We start from the raw sequence: 20,070 nt of genomic DNA, 5'->3' as shown, positions 1-20,070 counted from the left end.
ATTTTAAGCCATTTTATATTATATTTGGCATTTGTCCTACCTTTTTGTGTTTTCCTGCCTTTTTTTGATTTTTCTTTTTCTGTTTATTGCATTTCCCCCCTAATCTGAATTTACAGTCTTTTTTTTTTCAAAGATTTTGTTTTTAGTAATCTCTACTCTCAATGTGGGACTTGAACTAACAACCCCAAGATCAAGAATTGCACACTCTACCAGCTGAGGCAGCCAGGCACCCCGGAATTTATAATATTTATGACCTTCATTACCCTAGTATTTTAACATGAATACTTAACAGAGTTCTATGTTAATAATATTTTTCTTCTTCTCACAAAACACAGGAAACTTCGATTGATTTATTACTTAAGTGCTATTGTTATCCAGCATTTTAGTTCCACCTTTTTGGTACCCTCAATTAGTCACTATTATAGTTGTTTGATAAAGCACAGTATCTTTTCTACCATTTCTTCTTGCCTCTCAGAATTCCCATCTGAAATAATTTACTTTTTTTCTGAATGAAGTCATTTAGAATTTAGTTTAGTGGGAGTTTGCTAATGGAAATTCCTTCACCTGAAATATCTCTATTTTATCTTAAATCTTAAAAAATATTTTTATGGGGTATATGGTTCTAGGATGATGATCAAGTTCCCTCAGGACTTTGAAATTATTATTTTCCTGTCATCTGGCTTCTATGTTATGTTTGCAAAGTCTGGAGCCAATCCAGTTGCTATTCCTTCTTTAGGTGGTCGATATTTTTTCTGTCTGGCTGCATTTAAGATCATCTCTTTGTCTTTGGTAATCTCCAATTTCATGGCAATTGTCCGTAGGAGTAGATACATTTATATTTGTTCTGCTTAGGGTTATTGGGTGTCCTGAATCTACAGAGTCATGTTTCTCATAAACTTTGGAAATTTTTCTTTTGAATATTTCCTGTTCCCCATTCTCTCCAATATCTCTTACTAGAACTCCAGTTTGATATGTATTATATATCTCTGTTAGATTGCACTCTGTCTTCTGTCTCTCAGATTCCCTCTTATATTTTCCATCTTTTTGTCTCTCTATTTTGCAATCTGGGCAATTTCTTCAGATCTGTCTTAAACTTTACTGATTCTTGCTTTATTTATGTCTCACCTTAATTTTAACAAGTCTATTGAGATTTAATTTATTTTATTTTATTCTTATTCTTTTTTTTCCTTTGTCAAAATTTCAGACTTGCTTGGTCTTTAAACAGAAAACAATTTCTCATTTCTTTTATTTCTAAGCCTCCTGTTTATATCTTTAAACATATAAAACATACTTATTTTATGATTTATCTATGATCTTTCCAATATCTAAAATCACTATGGACCTTATTTCTCTCTCTATTGTTTCTGCAGGATCTTGTTCATAGTGTTCTTTTTGCACATTTTGTAAATTCTGACTGGGTTTCTATAACTAGGAACTTGATCTGTAAAAATTTTTGACACCTAGATTAAGGTTATTTTCCTCTAAAGAGGCTTTGCATTTTTTCTGCTATGTACCTGAGTACTTTCAACCTGAAGTCATTTTAAATTCTCTCATATGGATTTTCAAACCACACGGGTAGAATTTGGGCCTGAAACCTGTGTAAAGACCATCTTGTGATTTTGACTATTTGGGGGAGACTATTTTTCACCTTGAGGTTGAAAAGTCAAATTCCTTCCTGTCTCTTCTGTGTGAGCAGGTTTGCTTCTTATTCCCATTTATGCTGAACATAACCCTCCTCTGAGATCCAGGCTTTATGCAAGGGTCTCATATGTGATTCTCCACCATGGATAGGGTTTCTCTCTTCTTTCTGCCTCTTGCCACACAACATCCTATCAAAGTTTACGGTCACCAGGGTCTGCCTCCTGGGAAAACCTAACTTTAGCTCACTTACTCCCAGGACCCCTACTTCCACTCTGTGTTTGGCCTATACACACTTATCAGCTCAGCAACAATTCAGATGGTTTCTATTCTTTTATCTTTCATTTTTAGTTGACTTGATTAGGAGGTTGTCCAGGGTATCTGGAAGTAGAACCACATGCTTAATTAGTTAATAAATAGTCCGTAGGCTAGAACATTTGAAGGTCAAGAGACCCCATCTTGGTTCTAGCGATGCCACCCTCTCTGTTCAGCTCCTCAACCACGGATGGCATTGGATAGGCCCCATTCTTCTTCTTTGTCCTTTCTAGTTCAACAAACACCCCCAACTAGCACTTTAGTGAGAGGAGCTATGCACATACCAACAAGTGTGGTTATAGCAAATGCTGATGCTTCAGATCCTTCCACATGATGATTCTTGTGAGGAGTTGGCCCTTCCTATTTTTGCCTCTGAATTGAGCTGTGTGGCCTTTAGTGGCACCTTGGACTTTGGAAGAACCAAGTCCTGTATCATTCAGGCCCGAGATCAATGACTCTCGACCTCTTTGTCACTGCTATTTTGGCAGCGTTCTCCCTGGTGAGTCCGGATGTCCACTGCCCCAGGCATCCTGTTGCCTTCTTTCAACCCCATGCCCTAAGGAAGGGACCAGCAAACTACAGCCTGTGGGTTGCATCTCACCCATGCCTGGTTTTGTAAATAAAGTTTTATTGGAACACAGCCATGCCCATTTGTATTTCTTTGACTGCTTTCATACCACAATAACCCATTAGCAAAACTGAAAATATTTACTATCTGTCCCTTTACAGAAAGAGTTTGCCAGCTCTGCTCTGTGGCCCTATACTAGGCTGCTCACCCCTCCTTTAGCTCTTCCCTACAGCATCCTGTATCCACACATTTCCTCCTCATTACCCACACTCATAACCTTGACAGCTCCAGCCTTGTGCCACTGGCAGCTCCCTCCTTACCTCAGCCTGGTCAGCATTTGACCTTTGAAGCATAGAAATGCATCTCTGCATGTTAAAAGACAATTAATAACTTGCCTTAGGAAGCCCTCAGTTAATTAAGTTAGACACTTATAGTGTCCCTGATCCATTAGGAACCTTCCTCCACCCTGGAGTAGGTCTTCAATGCCAGACTTTTTGGGGAAAGACAGGTATCTTGACATGTTCATGGCAAATACACATTTCAAGAGGCAGACTTGAAAATAAATAAACATTTTAGTGAAGTTAAATAAAACAATAAACATTGTTTATAAAACAATAAACATTTTAGTGAAGTTAAATAGCACTTAATGGCATCAGAGGAGCTCTCCTTTTAAAGCAGTATCTTTAAGAGTGAAGAGTTAATTTCTACTGAAAACAGCCACAATCAACCATGTCTGTCTCTCAGAAGAGGCACATCAATATGCTTTCTCTGACTGAAAGAACACAGTCTTGTGATCAGGAGTGTGGACTATGGATCCAGACTGCTTAGGTGGCTTTCCCCACTCTGCCATTAACTAAGTGGTGATCATGGGAAAGATACTTAGTTTCTCCATGCCTCAGTTTCCTCATGTGGATAAAGGGGCCATAGGGTTACCAACAAGATCCAATGAGATAAAATATTTTAAAGTACCTAGAACGGTGCTTGGAGCCTAAGAAGCCTTCATGTTATTTAATCTTTCTTCTTTCCTCATCTGTAAAGTGGAAATCAAAGCAACAAACTTTTGTTTTGTTTGGGGAGTAACCACGATGGATTTAAAGTACCAAAACAGGGGGCGCCTGGGTGGCGCAGTCGGTTGGGCGTCCGACTTCAGCCAGGTCACGATCTCGCGGTCCGTGAGTTCGAGCCCCGCGTCAGGCTCTGGGCTGATGGCTCAGAGCCTGGAGCCTGTTTCCGATTCTGTGTCTGCCTCTCTCTCTGCCCCTCCCCCGTTCATGCTCTGTCTCTCTCTGTCCCAAAATAAATAAATAAACGTTGAAAAAAAAAATTAAAAAAAAAAAAAGTACCAAAACAGGACACTGTAGGAGCCAAATAAATGGTAGAGAGATGCCATTTTCTGGGGTTTCACTAATATTTGTTCCAGATTTCCCTTTCCCCAATGAGGTTTTCTATGAATTCCTTTTTTAAAAGAAATGGTTGCTGGAAACATCTAGAAGCTAGTGGCCATCCTCAGGATGGTGGGCTTTCAATAACTGCTTTAGGCGCATTCTATTGCTAAACACTAGATGAGAAGTCCAGTGAGATTTGTGAGTGTTCTCTTGTCTACCAACTCTTCTTACTCCCGTACTCAGCCACCACTTCCAGGAAGCCTTACCTGATCCCTAATGTCCTTGGTGCTTCTGTGGCTTCATGTAATGACTTTATCTGTCCATATAGGGAAAGGGATGGAGTTATTCATCTGCATATCTGTTGTGACTGACAGACTACATTCCAGGAGGTACCAAAGACCTACTGGTTCAGTACATAAAATAAATTAATGAAGAGAGGCACTTGGGTAGCTTGGCTGGTTAAATGTCCAACTGTTGATCTCAGGGTCATGAGTTCAGGCCCCACACTGGGCTCCACACTGGGTGTGGAGCCTACTTAAGAGATAAAAATAATGAATAAACAGATGTCAGTTAAGACCTCAAGAGCTACAATGAAGATATCGATCTTAAGAATTTTGCAGTATGGTTCATTTTCTCAACACAATATTAAATCTCATAAGAGTACCGTATAAATATATACCCCCTCTCTTTAAAATATGTATCCAAATTGCAGAGTTAATGAAAATATGTGCACAAAATAACACCCGCAAATAATGCCAACCCAGCTATAGTGTCCTTTAAGAACTCTGTCTTCTCCTATTCTTTACATTTTGTTCAAACACCATCTTTTTAATGCCATCTCTAAAAATATTTTAGAATTATGATATTATAAGATACTTAATTTTGCAATAATTCGGTGGGGATGTGTTTGATGAGTGGACTTGGTTTACACAATAAGCAGGACTGCCAGATCTATACAGTGGATTGCAAGTGAGCTCAGAACCCTCCCCCAGTCCCCGTCCCAGCATCCCTTATATATGTTGCACCTGTTCCGTTCCTCATCACTGAAACTAAGCTATAGCATTATGGGGCTTAATAAGGCCTTAAGGACAGATAATGGCTTCACATTTCAACGAACCTGAAAAATAGGAATGGCTTCCAGAGGCTTTTTTTCAGAGGACAGTTTTTTTTTAATGTTTATTTGTTTATTTTGAGAGAGAGAGAACACGCAAACGTGGGCATGAGCTGAGTGGGGGGAGGCAGGAGGGGGGTGAGAGAAAATCCCAAACAGGCTCCATGCTTAGTGTGGACCTCGATCTCAGGACTGAGAGATTATGACCTGAGCCGAAATCATAAGTCGAGTGCTTAACTGACTTAGCCACCCAGGCTCCCCTCAGAGGACAGCTTTAAATATGTAATCGACTCTTGATTGATGAGGAAGTAGAGAGGAGTAGTGGAATAAGACCCACACGTTGGGATTAACAAAGATTAATTATGTTTGAATTTGTCATGGACTGAGCAACCTCCAGTGCCTCACATGGGCCAGAGGTATGATTTCTGCTTCAGGGAAGAAACTGGGAATTCTTGTATAGTAATTATGATTTTCAAAGATAAAAACAAAAAATAAGACATGGGTTTTCTGTAGGCTTTCTCACAGCCCTGCACCATGGTCAGGGCAGGAAACGTCTGGAAATCTGGTGCTCTTCACCACTGGCTTTCTCCTGTCCTCCAGTTTGGGGTGCTATGATGCCAGGTTCCAAGCCACAACCCCAAGAAGGGTGGATAATGGTGAAGCCATTATCTGTCCTTAAGGCCCATGTCGTGGGCCTCTTGATGGATAATTTGTCTTTCACATTTGCATCTATTGAAAATGGGGGTGGAATCCTGGCCCTTTTAGCAGGTTGAGAATTTTTTTCATCGTTTTTAGAATCAAAAGCTCAAGGACTTGTGTTGTCTACATACATTGGAATATTACTCAGCCATAAATAGGAAGGAAATTCTGACACAAGCTATACCATGGATGAACGCTGAAGATACTATGCTATGTAAAAAAGCCAGACACAAAAGGACAAATATTGCATGATTTCTACTTACATGAGGTTTCTAAAGTGGTCATATTCAGAGACAGAAAGTAGGACAGTGGTTTCCAGGGGCTGGGTGGAGGGCAGATGAGAAGGTAGTATTTAATGGGCATAGAGTTTCAGGTTGGGAAGATGAAAAAGTTCTGGAAACGATTGGTGGTGGTGGTTGCAGAACACTGCAAACGTGCTTACTGCCACTGAACTGTCTATTAAAAATGATTAAGATGGTAAAAACTTTTTGCTGGTAATATATATTTTACCACAGTTAAACAAAAAAAAAAAAACAAAAACTTAAGCATACACCTGACACTAAGGGATCACGCAGATGTGATTGAAAAGCTGCAGTGGGCGGGCTCTCAGGGCGGGAACAGGACAGCCCCTTTCCTGAGGTCCAATAGGCTCAGACCCTGGTGGGTTCTGAAAGCAGACAGCTTGTGGAGACTTGAAGGAAAGGGACAGGGCCGTGTTCTGTTGGTTTTGCAGACTGGAGGTCGTTTACTTTGGTATTTTGAACATTAAAGCTTACGAAGTTTGCCGGTTGGGCTGGTCTTAAGGCTCGGATTAAGCAGCAAGTACTTTTTTTTTTTTTTTTTTTACCTAAAATGCAGAACAATAGAGGACTGCAGAAAAGCCTTCCCGGGGCTGCTTTTCCCCTGGAGTAACAAAAGGGAGGATGGATGGGGGGGAAACTCCCACATGGAATCAAATACCACAGGAAGCAAATCTCAAACCGCATGATGTGAGTGCAGAGGGAAATGGGAGTTGGGTGAAAACTGGGTGAAGTGCAGAGAGTTCTGAAGTGAGGGCTCTTAACCCTATTTTTAGTATCAAAAATGCTGTGAGTCCTGTTACACCATTACACTCCCTCGAATCAAATTATTTGCCTTTCTCCACATTTACCACTGCTAATTGTTGTGTTTGAGTAAATCAGAGCAGGCCTGCCTGCCAGGGCAGCCAGCATCAGTGGAGAGCCCTCCTCTGGGGGGAAGTGGGGGGGCCCCCTGCTTCTGTTATACCTTCCGCGGACCTGGCACTTGAGTGACACACTGGAATTGTAAATGCACTTTTTAGTATTTCTCCAGGGTAGACAGGACAACCAAATATTTTGAACCAAAGCACTTGGCCGGTACCATTTTGTGGGACCAGAATGTGTTGCCTGGAGCAGGTACGGCCATGGGTCACCCCCCACCCCCAGGCCTGGGAATGAAAACTGCCACGGGGGGGCGGGGCACCTTCCACTCATTCAGTGCGGTTCCGATGCCGCCCTCACTTCTGCTAGCCCCCCCCCTCACCCCAAGAACTCGAAATCAGGTGTCAGACTCTTGCTTCCAGACCTGGCCTTCCCAACAAGGCTGTGCATCAGAATCTGTGAGGGGCCCAGGAGTCTGTATTTTAGTGGCTCTCCCAAGTAATTCTGCTGCCCAGCCAGACTTGAGAAGCGTGGCCTTAACCAGCTACTTTCCACCAGTGGTAGCGGACAGCAAGTTCCAGTGTGACCCAGGTGCATGGTGAGAGGAGAAGGAGGTTGCTTGAGGCCAACTGCTATGACTGTCAGTGGTAGTCATATGCTATGACTGTCAGTATGTGCCCTGGCACCGGTAGCTCTGGTCCCTTAGGAAAGCTGCACCTCGCTAAAATCTGTTTCTTTGGCCATCTCAGCCGCCTGGTAAACGCAGCCACAGGGCATTGCATGCTGAGCTCCTAAAGAGGGCAGAGAGCCCGTTGGGTCCCTCTGCCTTCCCTGACTCTTACCTCAGATGCACAGGTGGAGGTGGCCACCTCCTTCTCAGGGAAGGAGTGATGTGAAGAGCAAAACTGCAGCAGCCAGAAGAGGCGGGTGGCCCTGGTGACCAGAGAAGAACCAAAGAGGTCTGGTGTTCCAGGAGCACTTGACTTTGTACACAGTCCACTCATCAGGAGTCCTCCCTAAACCTCACTGATCATGCTCATCAGAGTGAGTCTGAGCCACCCAGAAGAGGTGATAGTCATGTTCACTTCACTCTGTTGAGGTCAGCAGGGAGGTGCGAGATCCATACAGGAATTGTTCCATCCAAAGTGGATAAAATAAGAAAGCTTTCTGGAACAGTTTGTTTCTTAGAACAATGTGTTTTCCCACAGAGCTAAGCTGCTCAAGGTCTGGCCCAACAACATGGCTGGTATTCACGAGCCTCCTCCTCCTTAGATGGGCTCTGCAGCCCTCCAGGCTTTCATGGGGACTCTTTCATTTGAGACTATGAATATCGTCACACCCATTTTATGTAGCCCCCCACACAATTTCTGATTCTTTCGCATTCTGGAGTTATCATTCCAACCTTCAGTGGCAAATTAAATATGACACGAATCTTGAGTCAAGCAGCTCATCCTGACTCTTCTTAGGAAGCCCCCTCATTTTGCTATTATGCAGCTTTATCTTCAGTTGATGAGCTCTTTTGATTTCATTCCATGAACTACCTTGTAAGAACCATACAATACCATGGACCCAGAAAAATGAAATTCATATACATGGCTGAAACTAAGTGGAACATGTTAAAAACTTACAGGCTGGGGCACCTGGGTGGCTCAGTCAGTCGAATGTCCAACTTCAGCTCAGGTCATGATCGTGTGGTTTGTGAGTTCGAGCCCCACATCAGGCTTGCTGCTATCAGCCTGTCAGCACAGAGCCCGCTTTGGATCCTCTGTCCCCCTCTCTCTGCCCCTCCCCTGCTTGCACTCTCCCTAAAATAAACAATTATTAAAAACAAAAACAAAACTCTTATATAGTTTGACGACTTTGGGATTTGTTCATTACTTGCACCATAGCCAAACCAAGAATGCTCTGTGTTTGTGGGCCGTCTGGACTCCTACATTAATTGCAAAAAGTGATGAGAAGTCAGAGTTACCCAATGCCTGTGGAAGGTTTTTTGGCAGCAGCTTAGCTGGGCTGCCTGTGGCAGCTGACCGCCTCCAGGAACCTGGTCAGTGCGTGTAGCCAGGCAAGGGTCAGTGGCCACCTGGCTCCAACCTCTAGGGAAGGCCAGGCAGGAGGAAGAAGAGTCTGGAGGAGTGTCCCAGGAGCTCAGTAAGGAGAGAGGACCAAGGGAGACAGCATTCCCTGATATCTGTGTCTAATCAAGATGACTGCAGGCCAAGAGGAGACAGAATCACCCCTAACAAAATAGGCATGCTTTGGAACAGCTGAGAACCTGGAAAGCCAGCCTTTCATCTTTCCAACATTGGGTGAAAGCATGAGAAAATTCCACAAGCTAGAGAAAAACAGCTACCTGTAGCACTGAAGGAAGAAGATTTGGCTGCTTTGTTTGTTCTTTAAAATGAATGCCTAGCTTTAGCCCTCATCTGCAATGGCCTTGTGTAGTCATTAGGCTCAATAAGAATATACACCCTGGTTTATCTGCCAGTCAAATCAAGGTCACCTCCCTGTTTTGTTTGCAAGAAAAGGTTGCTGATTTTGTTGGTGTTGATTTTGTAGATTCTCACTGATACCCAACTATAGGGGAGTGATGTTTACTTGTTTGAAATTTATCCCAGTTCAAATAATACAACCTGGGCTTTAAATGTTACCACTGATTTTTTTAAGGTGTCTGTGAATTATTTAGGACCAAATGCCTTCTAAATCTTTTTGTGAAAGTGCAGTAGAAAACACCTCTGGAGCACATATTGGTAGACATGAATAATTTGCTTTACATAATATTTAAATATTCAAGACGTTTTCTCTTCTAAATCTCTGAGATTTAGAGGTGGCCCATTGGAAGGGAGTTGACTGCAAATCCAAGGTCATAATTATGTCCTTGGAATCAGCTTTTCCTGACTCCCCTCTCCCAAATTCAGTAGGGCCTGGCTACAGTGAGCACCTGTCTCTAGAAATGCAGAGGCCAAGAGAATCAGGACAGGGATATTGTGCTTCATGTGTAAAGTGGTAGAGGGTGCTCTTTGCAAAAGGCTTTCACATTTTTTAAGTTAAAAACAATCATAAATATGGAACAAGGTGTGTGCTACAGCAGCTTAAGGAGAGAGGCCACTGATTCTATACCTGAGTGAGCTAGCTTTGGTGGGGGAGGCGCTGGCTACCTGTGCTCACCAGATCTAGTCTGGCCACCAAAGGCATGTACCACTCACTTCCAAAGATAGCATTTCAGGGAAGAGGGGGCACCTGAGGATATTTGGCCTGGAAAAGAGGTCTCTGGGGGACAAGATTACCTTTCTCTGATACTTGAGAGCTGATTTCATCCCTAGGATGGCTTTAATAAAAAGAAAACACTTTCAATGGAAAATGACAAGTGTTGGTGAGGCTATGGAGAGATTGGAACCCTTGTATGTTGTTGTAAACTAGTATAGCTGCTGTGGAAAAGTTTGGTGGTTCCTCAGACAGTTAGACGTGGAGTTACCATATGACCAAGCAGATGAGAACATGTGATCCACACAAAAACTTACACCCATGTTCACAGCAGCATATGCAGAACAGCCAAAAGGTGGAAGCAACCCAAGTGCCTATGAATAGATGAATGAAGAAACGAAATGTGGTATCAACATGTAATGGGATCATGTGAGCCCTTACAAATGAAGGGAGTTCCGAAACATGCACCCACGTGAATGAGCCTTGAAAACATTTCACTTATGGGAGAAGCCCAAGACAAAAGGTCACATGTTGCATGATTCCTTTTATTTTTTTTCCCTTTAAAAAAATTTTTTTTTAATGTTTTTATTTATTTTTGAGACAGAGAGAGACAGAGCATGAGCAGGGGAGGGTCAGAGAGAGAGGGAGACACAGAATCTGAAGCAGGCTCCAGGCTCTGAGCTGTCAGCACAGAGCCCGACACGGGGCTTGAACTCACAGACCACGAGATCATGACCTGAGCTGAAGTCGGACGCTCAACCGACTGAGCCACCCAGGCGCCCCGACATGATTCCTTTTATATCCATATATTCAGAACAGACGGAAAAGGGATTGAAGGGGAACGAAGGGCAGTGACTTACTGAGTCCAGGGTGTTTCTCTGAGGTGACAAAAAGGTTTTGACTCTAGAGACGGGTGGTGGTTGCACAACCTTGTGAATGCAGTAAGTGCCGCTGAATCGTACACTTTCAAATGGTTAATTACAGGGGCTCCTGGGTGGCTCAGTCGGTTAAGTGTCCAACTTTGGCTCAGGTCATGATCTCGCAGTTCGTGGGTTCGAGCCCAGGGTCGAGCCCTACATCTGGCTCCATGCTGGCAGTAGGGAACCTGCTTGGGATTCTCTCTCTCTCTCTCTCTCTCTCTCTCTCTCTCTCTCTCTCTGCCCCTCCCCCACTTGTGCTCACACATGTGCACGCATGCTCTCTCTCAAAATAAATAAACTTAAAAAAAAGAAAAAGAAAATGGTTAAGTACATGCTAAGTGAACTGCACTTCAATTTTTAAAAATAGTGATCTAATCTGAGTGTTGCTATTCTCTGTGTAGCCCCTGGACATGTAGCAAGAAGAAATGAATAGAAGCCCCGGGATGGGCAGGAGGTGGGGGGCAGTGGTATTTTGGCTCAATAGGAAGAATTTCTGATGAGTTCAATTAACAGGAAGTAGAAGAGGCTGCTAGAGACAGTAGCAAGTCCCCTCCCCCCTCTCCATGAAGAAGACTTAACCAGCACTACCCCGGGTGCTATGGATGGCATGCAAGCCTATGGCAGTGCTTCTCCACCCTGGGTGCATCACAGAGGCTCCCGGGTGTCCTTCTGCCTTAGGTGGAAGAGGTGACCACTGGTATCCCTCCCGCCACCCCTCCATCCCAACAGGTACTTCTGTCTTCAGGACACTGTCGCCTCGCATGCCCGGCGGTCCTCACCGCACAGTGTGAACACTCCATGGGCAGCTTCAGCAGCTCCAGGGTGCTGGTTAGGAATGCAGAATCTCAGCCCCTCCCCAGACCCTCTTTGGGATCAGAATCTGCCCTTTAATCAAACTCCAGCGTGATTCATATGTACATTTGAGTTTGCTAAGCTGCTGTAGACCTTGATTTACAAAACACTTTGAACTGCTTTTTTCATTTTATCTCCTGAACCATCAAGAGTAGCCACCAGAGCAGGTGACACACTGCTGTTTGCCGGATGAGGAAGTTGAGGCCCAGAAGGCTTCACTCCCTCCAGGTGTTGCTGGCAGTGCTAGTCTCCTGGTGCCTAATCAAGGGCGCCCTCCACCAGGCCCCCCAGGGCCTGTGTCCTTCATCCCTGGCTGCCTGCACACCTCCCTCCAGCTGCCCATGAGGCCTTGCCTGCAGCCCAGGCTGAGTCAATGTTTGATGTGCTGAGGAGGAAGACACAAAAGATGGAGGAAATGCAGGGCGCCTTTTGCCGAATCAAACTCTCAGGTGCCAAACGCGCCTGAGCTTCCCCGGGCACGCTTATGTTTCCCAGTCTCAGTTCACGACTTTATGTGATATTCTATGTTGTGATGAGGGGGCCACGCTGAAGAAGGTTCTGGTGAGGGTGGGGACAAGGATGAATATACATTGTGCCTCCCCCAGAGGTGCGGAAGGGTGGAGGCACCACCCTTCTGCTGGGGAGCAGAAGGGTGGGGCCAGCAAGCCCCCTTCCAAGTACTAATATTCCTGGTTTGGGAAGTATTGTTACTAGCACGACTAGCTAACATCAGTGAGATACTTGCAGGCTGCATGAACTTCTTACCCCTTCTCTGCTCTGGATTCCTCACTAGTGAAGTGGGGAGCAGCCCTGTGGAGCCCAAGATGGAAGGGAAGAAGTGTCCCATGGCCTGGGTGACGGGCCAGCTGAAGGCCCCAGTTCTCTTTACTGCAGGGGCACACTGAAGAATCTCAGTGACCCTACAGGGCCACACCTCAGTGTGATGAGAAATGGAAGTGTGGCTGCTAGAGGGAAGGTCCGGGAGAAAGCCACGCTGGCCACCCAGGGTCACCATGCTTCTCGTGGGAACTCTTTACACTTAAAGTGCTTTGTCCTAAACACATGAATTTGCAGCAAGGCTTATTGCCGAGTTACCCTTTGAAAGTCTACAGGCTCCAGGTGTTGCAATGCTTGGTAAAACCAGGAGCTGGAAGATCAAACAATAGAATAAATAATAGGGGCTCCTGGGTGGCTCAGTCGGTTAAGCGTCGGACTTTTGATTCTGGCTCAGGACATGATCTCACAGTTCTTGAGTTCGAGCCCCACATCAGGCTCTGCACTAATGGCACGGAGCCTGCTTGGAATCCTCTGTCTCCCTAAATAAATAACTAAACAAACATTTTTTTTTTAATAGTATAAGCAAAACAGGTAACATCTGAAATCTCTGAATAATGGCTTTCTTGTCCTCGTATTGGTAGCATCCAGCGTAAATACGCAGAGAGACAGATTAGGGAGTCCCATTTCTCCACACCTGGGAGGTGTTGGTGCAGGGCACTTCCCCAGGCTGAACTAACTGGAGGCAGGGCCTGGAGAGAGTGGAGGACCCATCCCCAGCCTTGGGGCTTGATGCTGGGTGGTTCCTCACTGCTCAATGCTCTTGCTGTCATTTGCTGGTCCCTTGCCTTTTAAAAATTTTATTTTGCAATAATCATAGACTCAAAGGAAGTTGCAAACAGTCCGGGTTCCATGTACCCATCACCTAGCCCGTTCCACTGGCTACGTCTTACCTCCAAGAAACTGATACTGGTATAATGTGTGTGAATCGTGCTGTCATTTTACCGCATGTGTAGCTTTTTGTGACCACCATCACCTGTTCCCTTGATTTTTTAAAAAAAAAACAGCTGTGGGACCTCACAAACTCCATAAAGGCTGATTTCTTGGAGCTATCCTGATAGCAGGAAGGGGCTACCGTGCATCTCAAATGGAGGAGGCATGGTTCGCATTATATTCTAGAGCTGTGTGGTACAGCAACCCTCTGTCTTGCCCGTATGAAGTCACATATACACATGTACACGCACTCTCATTCTTTCTCTGTGGAAACTCCGAAGTGTTTAGCAGACTGTTCCGGTGGCCTATTCCTTCCTGGGCTGGGAAGGGGGAGGAGCCTGTTCTGTTTATCTGAATTCCTTTTTAGAGAAGAAATCAGTGTGAAGTCAGACAGTCTTGGAAGTAGAAGTTGCTTTCATCTGTAAGAGAAGGAAATCAGCCTAACCAATGGGAAATCACTTGGAGTCATGTGTGCCCTAAACTTGCAAACATAGATATGCATCCTGCAGGACACCCGAGTCTACAGTGGACTGGAATCAAAACAACTGGAGGAAGAATTTGCATCCAGAAACCACAGCATAGACAACCCACAAGTATTGCCATTTTCCTTCTTTAATACTAACTTTCAGATAGAAGGTTAATTTTTTTTAACTGACCCTAATCCAAGAAACAAAGGACTTGCTGGGATCCACCGGGGCTGGATGTTGTCATCAGTAATTGTGCTTATGCCAAGCCATCAGCAAACTCGGTCACAGGTGGTGCAAGCAAGGCCCTACAGGATCAGAATAGATTCATACTCTAGTCGTTCCCAGCTGAGAACATCGGCACCTGACAGTGTTATGGGTCTTTGACCTACGTCTTATTCATTTGCAGAGAGGCATGTCAGAGCCACACACAGTAGCAGCATAAACCTGAACTTCAGGTAGCCACATGCTTCATGATATTAAGCATTTAGGTACCCGTGGTTAAGAGAGTATACATAGCATTGATTCGTCATCATGGCACAGTCACGGATGGACAATGCTGTCTTGTAACCAGTGTGTCTACTCTCATGGGTTCTTATCCCCCTTCCTCACCCTGCCTCCTTGTCATCTGTATGGACACCTCCCCATAATAGAACATGGGCTAAATGACAATATTCAAATAGTTGGAAGATCTCATTTTTATATGACATTTCATAGTTCACAAAGTTATTTCTTATTTTAACCAAAGGAAGAAACCAGTCCAAAAAAAGAATCACCTGATTCTCAAGGTCCCCCAGCTGGTCAATGACAGAGCCAACCCCACACAGTCCACATCTTCTGATTATACCCTCCCACTGATTAGGCCCCATCACACAGAGCAGCCTTCCGGTCCCCCCTTAGAGGGTGGTGTGCAGCCCTGAGGCATTTTGTGAATTTGCAGAAAGAAGAGCAGCTCCTTCCATGGGGAGCCCAGCTCTGGCCTCCTTTCTCCTCATCCCGCTCCTTAAAAGTCCCCCAAGGGCAGAGCAAGTGCTTGACAGAACTTGACCCTGGTTCTGAATTCTGGTTTCCGAACCCAGATCTGTGGCTACAGCTCCATGGGTCATTATTCACACTGCTTGCTTACGCATGAAACCACTATAGTTTTCAGCATTTTAAAGTTTCTATGAAGCGGTTCTTCCTGAAGTCACTTCTTCCCTCTTTGTCTATATTCAAGTCACACTCTCAATCTTCTCCTTGTGGCTGTACAGCACTTAGGAACTTATCAGAAAGCAAACCAAGAGACCACAGAAAGAGGAAAGCATATGCTTCAGACAACTCACCACAATCCCATCTCTGATGTGGACGTGCTCTTCCCACCCCTGGGATGCTTGGCCTCACGGTGGTGTAAATCTTACTGTGTCGCCATTCAACAACATATGGGAACACCGCATGTGTGCGTACACACACACACACACACACACACACACACACACACACCCATACGTTGTTAAATCCTCACTTGTGATGATGGCTAAGAAAGGCTATGTAGTAGCAGCACTCTCAACAATAGCCAAATTATGGAAAGAGCCTAAATGTCCATCAACTGATGAATGGATAAAGAAATTGTGGTTTATATACACAATGGAATATTACGTGGCAATGAGAAAAAATGAAATATGGCCTTTTGTAGCAACGTGGTTGGAACTGGAGAGTGTGATGCTAAGTGAAATAAGCCATACAGAGAAAGACAGATACCATATGGTTTCACTCTTATGTGGATCCTGAGAAACTTAACAGGAACCCATGGGGGAGGGGAAGGAAAAAAAAAAAAAAGAGGTTAGAATGGGAGAGAGCCAAAGCATAAGAGACTGTTAAAAACTGAGAACAAACTGAGGGCTGATGGGGGGTGGGAGGGAGGAGAGGGTGGGTGATGGGTATTGAGGAGGGCACCTTTTGGGATGAGCACTGGGTGTTGTATGGAAACCAATTTGTCAATAAATTTCAGAAAAAAAAAAAAAAGAAAGGCTATGTAGTTGTTAATATCATTTTTTTAAAACCTCAAAGTGTTTGCCAGTGTATAGCCAGAGACAGACCACCCCCCCAGAGGGAGCTGGCCTGGTGTCATTCTGACATAGCTGTGAACTAGGCTTCTTACTCTGGAGCAAGGCACAATAAACACTTTCAACCACGTGAAGGAGGAAGGAATCTCAAATGAGAGTATAGGTTAAGAAGAGGAAATATTTCTAGGAGAAGGAGGAAGGACTTAATACTTCTTATTGCCATTTTATTTTTGTAATTAAATATATTTAATTTTATGTATATACACACATATACATATAATAGAGAGCTTGACTTTATTTAATGAAAACTTGTCTAAGATCCTTTACCTTTTTATTCTTAATGAAAGAAGGGATGAATTGCAATGAATATACATTGCCTCTCCCTCAGAAAACAATGGGAAAATTTGTAAATGTTTTCATTCAAACCAGACATCTCCTTTTGTCAGTTGACTTTCTTCTTCAAATAAGCTTACAAAAATGAAATTTATTTGTTTACATTTATAATCTCCAAAAATGTTAGTGTGACTTTGCAATAATTATTCAGTTCTGTTGTTCTAAAGAATCTGATCGTTTTGGGGCGCCTGGGTGGCTCAGTCGGTTAAGCATCCAACTCTTGGTTTTAACTCAGGTCATGGTCTCACAGCTTGTGAGTTCGAGCTCCACATTTGGCTCTGCACTGACAATGTGGAGCCTGCTTGGGATTCTCTCTCTCTCTCCCTGTCTCTTTGGCCCTCCCCTGCTCACATGCTCTCTGAATGAATGAATGAATGAATGAATGAATGAACTTAAAAAAAATAGTGTTGCACCAGTTAAACCACTGACATTGCGGAGACGGCTTGGGATTCTCTCCCTCTCTCTTTGCTCCTCACCAGCTCTCATTCTCTTTCTCTTTTTCCCTCTCCTTCTCTCCCTCTCTCAAAATAAACTTTATTTAAAAAAAAGAATCTGATAGTTTTTTCATAGACTCGAGAATTTAGCATCTTCTAGGGGTTGAAAACCACATGACTTAATATAGGTAAAGATAAGAATGTAACACCATTAAATATACTGAATTACTTAGTTAACTAAGCAAGTAAATCAAACATGTTTTGAGAGGCTGCGGCTGCATTGAATAAATAATAATAAATGCATTGAAGAGTAGATTTGACTAATGTGTACTCAGTGTATTTTAACAGCGTTTCACTTTCAACTGTGTTAAATTTGGCTAAAAGTGTAAAATTAATTATTTAAAACCATAAAAGGAATCCAAACTTCCCCCAACTTTACCCTGAATTACAGAGTTAAAAAAAAATGTAGTTAGTTGTGGCCTAATGGAAAGCAGGTGTATGATACTTTGTTAAGCAGACTAATTGGTGGTGATGAGCCTTGCACCTGCAGAAGGGTCATTAGTGAGGGTGGGATTCTGCACTCCTCCAGCGCGTGGGCCCTGAGCCACTCACACATTTAGAGTATGATTCAGTTCGCAGAAATGTTGTTTATCACCAGCTCTTCAGGAAAATACTGTTATGCAAGCTGAAGTCTCCTAGTACAGGAACCTTTGGGATTGCGAGGGACCTTTAAAAGGACTTGCTGTGTTGGTTTCCTGGTAGCTGCAATTGAAAAATAAGACTAATTGATGTCCATGATCAGTATCTGTTATTTAAATGTGGAATAGCACCTTTTGAATGGCTCCTAGGGTTGATGTAACAAGAACTACCACCTGAGCTAACATTCATCGGGCTCACATTCTAGGCGGTTTACAGCTATTGTGTCCTTGTCTCAACTGCTCTGTGAAGGTGGATTTTGAACACAGGATCCTCCTGGCCTGTTGCCTCTTTGCCAGCGGATCTTCATCTCTTCGATTTTGGCGGGGCTCCCAGGGCACAGCTATGTGCTGAGTAAGTCGTGAACAAATGTTCAAGGGCCAGGAGGAAGAAGGAAGGAAGGGATGATTTGCAAAGGCCAAAGGACACTCTTACTGCCCTTTTGTTCTGAAAATCTGAAAGAGAAGTTTTCCCATAACGTTGTTTCTGAAAGAGGGTGGGTGAACATTCTCAAAGTTGTGGGTTTTTAGGTTGGGATGTTTCTAATTTTTTTAATGTTTATTTATTTTTGAGAGAGACAGAGAGACAGAGTGTGAGCAGGGGAGAGGGAGACAGAATCCAAAGCAGGCTCTAGACCCTGAGCTGTCAGCACAGAGCCTGATGTAGGGCTTGAACCCACAAACTGTGAGATCATGACCTGAGCCAAAGTCAGACACTCAACCTACTGAACCACCCAGGCACCCCAGAGATCTGAATGTTTCTAAAAGGTTTATTGATAAAACCTTGTAACACCTTTGTCACAGAAATGAAATAAAGAGGAAACAATGCTCAGCATTTTAGAAGAAGGCCCTCTAAAAATTACACATATCTGCATTTACAGATTATGTCACCACAGCCTGGCTTGGGATACACGACCACTGCTCTGTGGAGAAACTTCTCTGAGACAACCCCCCCCCCCCCAGACTAACTTTTGTTTGTTCCTGCTCTGGGGGCACCAGGGAGCTATTTCAGGGTTGAACTAGGGTCCTGTTCCTCCTGGGAGTCCTGGGGAATAGGACCTGGCCCTCTGGGGACCCCAGCATCAGTCTCCAGGTTTGAGCTGGGCCCTCCTGAGAAAACCAGATTTCAGGCTCCTGGAAGTAGGTTAGATCACCTGGGCCTCAGGGGAATTTCCCCCAGCGTGTCTGGTGCTTTGTCTAGCTCCTGAGCCCAAGAAGCCCGGACGGTGGTTTTTCGTCTGCACAGCTGCAGGCTGAACCAAACACGGGGAACATGGGAACAGCGGCAGGACCGCCTCTCCAGCATGGGGTTCTGGCACCGCTGGCTCAAGTCTGTCCTTGCCCCCAGCAAGTGTCCGGTGATCACCAGGATTCATGGGGGAGTTGGGGGGAGTTGGGGGGAGAAGCGTCAGGTGGAGGACGCCCCCAAGCAGGGTGGCCTCAGCACTACCACCATTGGCCTCAGTGTTCTTGCAAATTGTCAGGGCTGTGCACCTCTGCAGGTGAAGCAGCTGATTTCACTGAAGAAAAACACGAATCGATTTGTCTCTGAAGGCAGGGAAATGGTAGTGGGTGTCAGTCCACGCTGTTCTTTTTATGCAGTTTTGTTTGTCTTGGCTTTTTTTTTTTTTTTTTTTAAAGAACCATCTCTCAAGCTTTCTTTGAATTTTCCCCATTACCTGGGTCCCCTGGCTGCCCCCTGGAGGTGGGCCCGGGCCACCCAGGCTGGGCTGCGAGCAGGCACACCCCTCTCCCCGAGGACGCAGCACATCAGTAGTTCAACACAGTGCACAGTGCTGCTGAGCTGACCTACTTTTCCTGTTTGCCCACAGCAGGCTAAGCCTGTTTAGCGTTGTCCAGAGGGGCTGGGCAGAGCAAGAAGCTTTCCGAGTCGTACAGATGGCAGTCTTCTGGGTGAACGTGGTTTAATCTGTTTGCCCTGTTTTCCATTAGTCTAAAGGGTTAGGCCCCAGCACCCAAGGTGACGTGGGGACAGGGTCTGAGCGCAAGGCATCCTGCATCCTGATTCAGCCTGTCTCCTGGAGATCCTGCATTATGGTGAATTATTGCTGGGAACCAAGGCTTCCTTCCAAACTTTAAAAACAGATTTCTCAATGGAAGCCCTTCGACCATATCTCCTGTAGCGAGAACCTGTACTGAGCCCCAGGAACCTCTGCTTGCTGAGATGCAGAGAAGTTGGGAACTGTGTTTGTCCTCCCTTGAGGGGGCTTCCTTCTCATGTGAGTGTGTGTATGTGTGTGTGTGTGTGTGTGTGTGTGTGTGTGTGTGTGGCAAGAGGTGGCTGGTGCAGGGATTGACTGGGTAAGGCCAAGGCACGGCAGAAACAAATAGAGATTATAATGAGGTGGGACAGGGTAGGGGTGCTTCCCTGACCTTGGATGGATAAGGCTGGAGGGACGAAGAGG

The 20,070-nt window shown here is 44.6% G+C and overlaps 1 protein-coding gene across 5 annotated transcripts in view; it reads left to right on the top strand.

Annotated features, from left to right (window-relative positions):
* The window catches only part of NPAS2 (neuronal PAS domain protein 2), a 160,321-nt gene that overhangs the window by 41,734 nt on the left and 98,517 nt on the right, over positions 1 to 20,070 (top strand). The gene's annotated exons all lie outside the window — the stretch shown is intronic.

This window comes from Prionailurus bengalensis, chromosome A3 (assembly GCF_016509475.1).
Source record: "Prionailurus bengalensis isolate Pbe53 chromosome A3, Fcat_Pben_1.1_paternal_pri, whole genome shotgun sequence".
Classification (NCBI taxonomy): domain Eukaryota; kingdom Metazoa; phylum Chordata; class Mammalia; order Carnivora; family Felidae; genus Prionailurus; species Prionailurus bengalensis.
This window is presented reverse-complemented; position numbering and strand designations above follow the sequence as displayed.